An 8,239-nucleotide genomic window follows, 5' to 3' on the forward strand; every position below is an offset into this window, starting at 1 on the left:
CTGCAACATAAATTCACTGAGTTATTTTTCTTCAAATAATTATTTCAATTAAAGTATAAATTCAGTTATTCGTTATAGTTTATATCATCTACATTTTTTTTTTAGATTCATACATGCAGAGCACATTTCTAACACTGTTTATTTGTTATGTAGTAAATCTTTTCAAACCTTTAGCAGCTTGTATGATTTAGTTCTTGGACTCCATCTGTAAACAAATGTGCATTGAGCTTTTTGAAGATAATCGAAAGCTAAAGATTTGCTGTTTACCATCCACACATATCTCAAGGCATCTTTCTGCTATTCTAGCATACACTGATAGTGAACTTTATAGACATTTCGTATTAGCTAGTTCTTGTAAGACATTGGTGAAAGAAAAAATAACATGCAAGATTTCATTTACCTTGTATAAAACAGAAACATAATTTTTTCAAATATGAAATATAGATTAAATAATGTTTGAACACATTACAATGGTTTACTGTGATATTAAATTAGCTAACTCATTGTGATATACTTTGATTCAATACATATATAATATAAATGATTGGATCAATCATTTGTGAACTGAAACCCTAATATTAATTTGTTGCCATTTGCCATTGCTGCATAGAAGGAAAATGAGTACTGACATGCATTTGAATAGCTTAATTTTGTTTTCCTTAGTGTCCTGCTTCAAAATGTGTTTGAATAATATGTAGATTGGTGTGGTATTAGTTATATTCATAATTATCATTAGCTGGTAACTTGATGATAGACTAAGGCAGATAGTTTGTACACACTTTTCCTATAAATTTAAGTCCAACTTTAAGACCCTGTGATTCACTTCCTTTAGATATGTTACATGTACCTTTGTCAGTGTTATTAGCTTATGACTCTGGTGTCTCTCTCTCTCTCTTATTATAGAAATATTAAAAACTCACATGAGTTCTCCTTTATCTTTTGCTTTTGTAGTGTGATACATTTGTTTACTTTCTACATGTATTTTGTTTAGAGAGTGGATGTTTAACTTAATCCTTAGTCATTCAATCTTGTAAACAAAAAATATTTAGCACATGTTGTATGTAGAAGCTGCATAGTTGTGATCCTGTTGTGTAGATTTGTTAATTGCACAAGCAATAGAACTTTTGGAATGATATTTGTTTACTGTTTTCTTTTTTGTGATTTCCTTATATCATACCTTAACATAGAATTTAAAAAAAAAAAGAAAATTAAGTAAATCAAATTAGGATGCAATAAATGTTTAAAGTTACAAAACTTCATCAGATAATGGTAATAAGACAAAATATCATTTAAAATATAGTTAAGTAAAAAGTTAAGTTCCCCTTTCAGACCTTTGATCTATAGGGCAGATGATGTTAAGGTCATTTAATATAAAAATGGAATAAAAAAAAAACACTTGCACTTTTGGTAGATAATAGATATAATGGATTATATTAGCTATTTAACTCGTTTCTTTTTAACTCATTCTGTTCTTCAGATGTTCATTTGGAGAAACCTATATTCAATTCATCATGGCCAGAAGAGTCTATTACATTTGGTCAGATTGGAGGTGTGGCTATTGACACTAGTGGCTCAAGAAAATGGACTGCACAGTAAGTGTTGGAACCTGATCGTCTTTTCTTCCTGTCACAGATCTATAATGATCACATCAAGAGCTAAATTAAAGATTTCTTTATTTTAATGGGAGTCCTCTATTCTTTAAAATAAAAAAATTAAAAAAAAGAGAGTAATGCAAAACTGGTTTGTAGGCTTAACCTCTAAATCAAAGTTATACAGAGAAAAAGGGGGGGAAATAATTAATTTGACTGAGTTATTTGTTAAGGATTAACTCTTTCTCTCCGTAATTATTTACCACATTCTGGTGGAATCAACGCTGGTATCATCAGTTAGAAGAGAAAGAGTTAAGGAGTACAGATGCAAGGTTTCTTTTAAATAATTTTTTATAGGAATGGAATATATCATCCCATTTTTCTCAACTGAGGACAAGTCTCTTAAGAACTAGATCTAGATTATATCTAGGTAGTATTTAATGATCCAAATTGAACTAAAAGTATTTTAATGATAGTTATTCATATTTTCACAAAACTTAATATCTAACACTTAAAATATATAAAACATTTAAATTAATTGTCTTGAGGTCACTATCCAAAATAATCACCCTATGAAAAATTAATATAGAAAAAAAATATTTTTTTGTTTACTCTTTAAAAACCTTTTTTTTTTGGTAAATGCATGTTGAAAATGAAATGAATCTATATTTTTTCCTAAAGGAAACTTTTTAAGTGGGAAGCGTGGTCGAGAGGTTAAGGGCTCTTGAACTTGGCGTGGCTTGGCTACCTATCAAGGAGGCTCGAGGTTCGACATCCGCGAGTTGTGTTTATTGAGTGCCTAAAGGCAGCACAGAAAAACCTTCTCCTAGATACCCCCTCCTCCCCCACAATTGAGATTGGACCAAAGCGCTCAGAGCATGCTATAAGCATGAAAGTAGTGCTATATAAAAGCCATAATTTAATTTAATTTTAAGATTAAATTATAAGCAATTAAAAACATTTTGGAAGGAAATAAAACAAAACAACTGACTTTTTAAGCTTCAACGAGAATATCATCGTTAGGCTGCAGAATAGGGAAAAATCAACAATGGTATCCTTGATTAAGAGAGAATAAGTTAAAACAAATGATTAACAAGGGGAATATGTTAGATGAATGAGACTAATCAGATATTAAAGAAACATCACAGATTTGAAAATTTGCCTTTTTTTTAAATATTGTAAACTTTGTTTCAATAGTCTGAAGTCTGAATGAGCGACTGCAACCCAACTTGCATTATTTTCAGGTATTTTATGCCTCATGGTATTACAGCGGACCATCAAGGCACTATTTGGTTAACAGATGTAGCAATGCATCAGGTGAAACATTTCTTTGTTGTTCTTCTCAACATGTGTTAAACAAATTGAATTGATCTTATTGACAACATAAAAGCTTTAAAAAAAAACCACAAGAATTCTAACACTGAATATTATAGCACTTGATAGCAGATGAAAAAATGTAACAAAATAATTAAATTGTTTTAGTTATGTAAGATTGATTTCCTTCACTACTGTACTTTTTTTTTGGTCTACAAATTAATATAATTTTGTTTCTCTTTAGGTTTTTAAAACATCACCAGGTCAGACTGAACCAAAAATGACACTAGGACAGAAGTTCCAGCATGGTGAAGATACAAATCTTTTTTGTAAACCTACTGATGTAGCTGTTCTTATGTCTGGAGAGTTTTTTTGTATCTGATGGGTAATACTAGGCTTTGCAATTAATTGTTATTATATATTGTGTCAGCAAATATTGCTTTAAATAAATGAGTCCATTGATACTAATTAGGCATTAAAAAAGTATATTTAAATTTGTATTTTGAATTATGTAAAAATAATCAAATCTTGATTGTTTTATTACAAACCTACTTTTTGTAAAACAGGTACTGTAAGAGCAGAGTTCTGAAATTTTCCAAAGATGGAACTTTTTTGATGTCCTTTGGGAAAAGAAACGTTCAGTTTGGTGCAGGTAACTTCCTAAATATATATCTGATTCTTAGTTAGATGTGCATGATTTTCAAGTCATGTTTCATGATAACAATTTAAAATAATATCTGAGTTCTTAGTTTGATGTGCCTAATTCTCAAGTCATGTTTTGTTATAACAATTTTAAAAACTCTTTTGTCTTTAGTTCCTCCTGTTGTGACATTTGACATCCCTCATAACATCACTGTGTCAGAGGAGCATCATTTGGTTTGTGTGGCTGACAGAGAGAATAATCGCATACAATGTTCTGATCTGGATGGAAATTTCAAGCAGGTCATCAAACGCCCAGAATTTGGTCCACGACTGTTCGCTTAAGAATATTGTCCTGCACATGGTATGTATGGGCTATGTGTCTGTAGAAATAGGTTTGGTTACCTTCTGTTCATTATTTGTAAAACTATATGTGCTTTGTATATGAACAGTTAGATTAGCTTTGTTTATTTCATATAAAGCTCAAATACTCTTTCCACTAACTATACCACTAGATATAAAACTATAAAACCAGATACCATATGAATTGTATTCAATAGCCACATTTTGTGGTATGCACTTCGAACTCATCAGGATTGTTTTGAGTTTGAACACTGCCATCCCCTGTCATCCTGCAGGAGGTTTGGGTTAGAACGTAGTTCTGTTTAGTTCTGAAGGAACATCCAGAACTTAAAAAAAAAGCAAAATAAAGATTTTAAGCTAAATAAATTAGGTTATATAAATGTGCTTAGCTTGGTAGGTTTTTCCCCTTTTCAGCGTTTTATAAAGTTCAAACTATGTTTCTACTGTTTCTTCATTATTTTGTAAACAAAGAAAAATGTTACAATATCACCATCAATATTTTATTGTAGATTTTGGTCAGTAGTTTGCTGCATTGTCAAACAGCTCATTTTTTGTTCTATAGAAGGTTTACTGTATGCTGTGAATGGTCCTGCTTTTGAGATTTGTTGGAAATGTGGAATGTACCAGATGTAAGGTTCTATTTCATGTGACAACAAAACTCAGCTTGGTTTAACTACAAATAGCTAATCTCTTTGTTTCATTGTATCATAATTTATCAAAGTTATGTTTTATTTACTTATTCTTATTCAACTTTTACAAAGTAAAAATGTTATGAATGAAAAAAATTGTATTTTTTGTAAATTTAGTTACAGTTATATTGAATAGAATTATTTATGTTAGCAACTTTTGAATGCATCACATAATTTTAATTTGACACAGAAACTGAAATCATTTCAATTAAAGATTGTTGACTGTTGTTTCACCTCAGATGAATTGATTACATTTTAAGAGGTTATCAGATATTTATATTTATGACATACAATTTTTTTGTTATGTTATGAGTTGTTTTTGTTTTTATTTTCTACATGTTTAGGGTATAAAGTTCTAGTGCATACATACGTAGATTTCAACCCACATTTTTTTAGTTCTTACTTATGTATTTACATACATGTACTAAGAACTAATGTCTTTTTTTATTAAAATCATTTGTATCATGAAATATTCCACTAGATCTTTGGCAACTGCATTTAATTTATGTAATTGTTTGATTTCTTTCTGGAAATGATCTGCTGTTTGAATATTTTAGTTTCAGCTCAAGGGCTGTGATTAAAGTTTTTAAAAAATAATTTTTTTGATTACACACTGTTCGTGTGAAATTACAACTTAATCATTTTTTGTGTGATCTTTTTGTATTTGAACCAATTTTTGTTTTAAATTAGCACAAGTTAAATCTGTTAATCAGAATTTTTTTCCTCTGTAATAGTTATATTTATACTCAAACCCATTTGATGTTACTTCTGCAAAGATTTATAGACACTCAGAGGAAATGATAGCATGGTAGACAAAGCTAGACTTTTAAGGCAGAGTTTTGGAATTCAAACTAAAATTTTAAAATAAATCAAAAACATTGATAAACAAGCTGTTTACTGCTAGTTCAGTGCATCAATCCATTGTCTGCCTTTGCTTTAGTCTTTTGTTCTTGATTTCTATGCTGCACTGTGTCAATAACTTAACTTTTTTAAAGCAGTTCTATTAATCTCTTTCAAATACTTCAAATGCTTATACTAATCAGAATGTAAGATTAAATGGGTTTGATATTTGTTTCAACTGGTGATGGTCCCCCTAAAGTATTGTATTAGTACTTCAAAACTTACTTATGTACAGTTTCATTAAGCCCTAGCGTTTATTTTTTACTTATATTTTTTAGGCTGTTGAAGGTTTATCAATTTATTTTTTTTTATCTGGTGGAGACATTTAACCATTTTGTTTTTGCCACAAAAGAAAAAATTGAACTTGTCTGTTGTGAAAAATGAAATTAAAAGTGAATGATCACTTAGTCTTTGAAAGTTCAAAATATTTGTACTACTTTATTGATGTCATGTACTCACATAATATTTGTGTGAGTGTTTGTCTTAACATGTTGATGTTGTTTTGTGATATCTATATCAACATTGTCTCTTGTTGGTGGGGTATGCAAGACATTGGTTCTATGCTGTTGGTAAAAATTTCTCATCCTTCATTGACTTCCATTGTACTCCACCTTGCACTTAGAGTGTTTTATGGAGTGCTAGAAATCTAAACAGTATCCCAGTCATAATAGAAGTTTATAGATTTTTTAAACTAACCACATACAGAGCATTTCATTTTTACTTTGCTCTTTTTTTTTATTGTGTATGTTCTTAATTGTAATCAACATCTGACAATGCTACATAATGCTTTATTTAATGACTGAGCATAATGCTTAATTTGATTTTAATGTGGCTAAGATTCAAGAAACATGTTTACAAGTTCATTGCTAAAAACACCTGGTGCAGAGTCAATGTATATTGAATCTCTGAAATGAAATGTGACTAACAATGACTTTCAAAATAGTGATGTCATTTGTTTCTCAAATGTTAGTAGAATAGGAAACTTGGACATGTTTGATGTATTGTAAGTGATCATATGTAACAGTTATGGGTATAGAGAATAAAATACAAAATATTAAACTCATTATGTTGTTTCATTTTTCTTAAATAGATGACCTAACTTGAATAAATCCACCATTACAAAACTGTCAATCATACCTGCTTAGACACAATTTAAGTTCCCTCAGACTGACTTTATTAAAGCTAATCTTGAGATAAAACAAAAAAAATAATAACATGCTTCTCTTGAGGTTAAGAAATTAATATCTGGTTAATAGTTAATGAATGTCAGGGTAGGTTATGTTGACAGTGCAGTGTGAATAATCAAGATCAAATAGCTCTTAGACCTGGGTGGAGTTATGTTTTGAAATTTCATACCTACATCATAATGAGAAAGTAATGTTCTCATTTTATCAATTAAATATTTGAACCACAAAGCAAGGAATCTTTAAATGCAGACAAATATCAAGTAATTTTTGTGATGTATTTTACAAAAAGGAATGATAAATCTTCATTTTCATTTCTAAAACATGTAAAAAGAGATTTAAGTCAATTTGAAACATGAGAGTTTTGATACCTGCTGCTGAAAAACCTCTTTACCTATCCCTTAGTCTGTTGGACCATTGGGGCACCATGCAAGATTTGTTCACCATCTTTCTCCTTTCCACTAGTCTTTTACCTTAGTTAGAACCTCTTTCAATGGCAGGCCCATCCATTCTTTTATGTATCTTTCCGTCGCTTTCTGTCTGCCTCTTCTTCTTTTTCCTGATACTGTTCCCTGAAGGAAGGTCTTAGCGAGTCGCGAAGACTTTGTAATATGGCCATAGATTTTTAGCTCAAGTTTTTTTATGATAGCAGGTCATCATGGGGTCTAATCGCTGCAGTAGCCCTGCCTCTAATATCTTTGTGATGTGGTTTAAAATGTGATACCTAGGATCCTTCTGTAGCAACTCAATTCCATTGCTAGGATCCTCCTCTCTAGCTCTGCAATCAGTGTCCAAGACTCACAAGCATATAAAACACTTGCAGGTAAACATTGAAAAGTAGGCATGCTGTTGCCTTGGTAGTAAGGGCACCTAAATTCCCTAAGTAATGCTGCCTATAATATAGCTTTAAAAGAAAAAGACAATGGGCATTGCTGAAATCGAAATTTTCAAAACAGGATCCTTACTTTACATTCAGCACTAATTTTGTAAGCAGCTCAAAGGCAGATCCAAAACATTTTTTATGGGTCGAAAGTCGAGAGGCACTGAAGGGAGCACAAAGAAATTGTCGTCCAAAGCAAAGCTGGCTGCACAACGACAAAAGGCCACTCTTTGGACATCCTGCTAATAATAATAAGGCTAGTCTTCGAGTCCGAAGATCAGTGAGGAATGCAGTATTTCACCTCGCTGCGCAGTCCCAGCTGTGACCTACATATTTTGCCACATCCAGGGCAAGCATAACCATTGTCCGCAGGTGGTCGATTTAGATTTTCTTTTCGCCGTCTGTTCTCGACAGCAGATTTTCTTTTGGTTTTAAAATGTGTATCCCGCGGCCTTCGTAAGTGACCTCCAGCTGTCTCGTTCTGAGGCCGCATGCAACCAGGTGCTCTCATCTGTCAGCCAAGGAAAGTTGACGCCTAAGCTGGTCTTTGAAGCGTTTCCGCGGAGGGCAGGATTAGATCTAGTTGCGCCATAGATCTAGAATCTATGTAAGAAGAATAGATCTACAGAAAACTGACAATGAAAATGAAATTCGGGATTTTAAAATACGTTTAATCTTTAA

The 8,239-nt window shown here is 31.5% G+C and overlaps 1 pseudogene; it reads left to right on the forward strand.

Moving 5' to 3' along the window:
• LOC129924143 (peptidyl-glycine alpha-amidating monooxygenase-like) overlaps positions 1 to 6,553 on the forward strand; it is an 83,933-nt pseudogene extending 77,380 nt beyond the window's left edge.
• Positions 6,554 to 8,239: the final 1,686 nt, after the last annotated feature.

Source organism: Biomphalaria glabrata, unplaced genomic scaffold (genome assembly GCF_947242115.1).
Source record: "Biomphalaria glabrata unplaced genomic scaffold, xgBioGlab47.1 scaffold_20, whole genome shotgun sequence".
In the NCBI taxonomy this organism is placed as follows: Eukaryota; Metazoa; Mollusca; class Gastropoda; family Planorbidae; genus Biomphalaria; species Biomphalaria glabrata.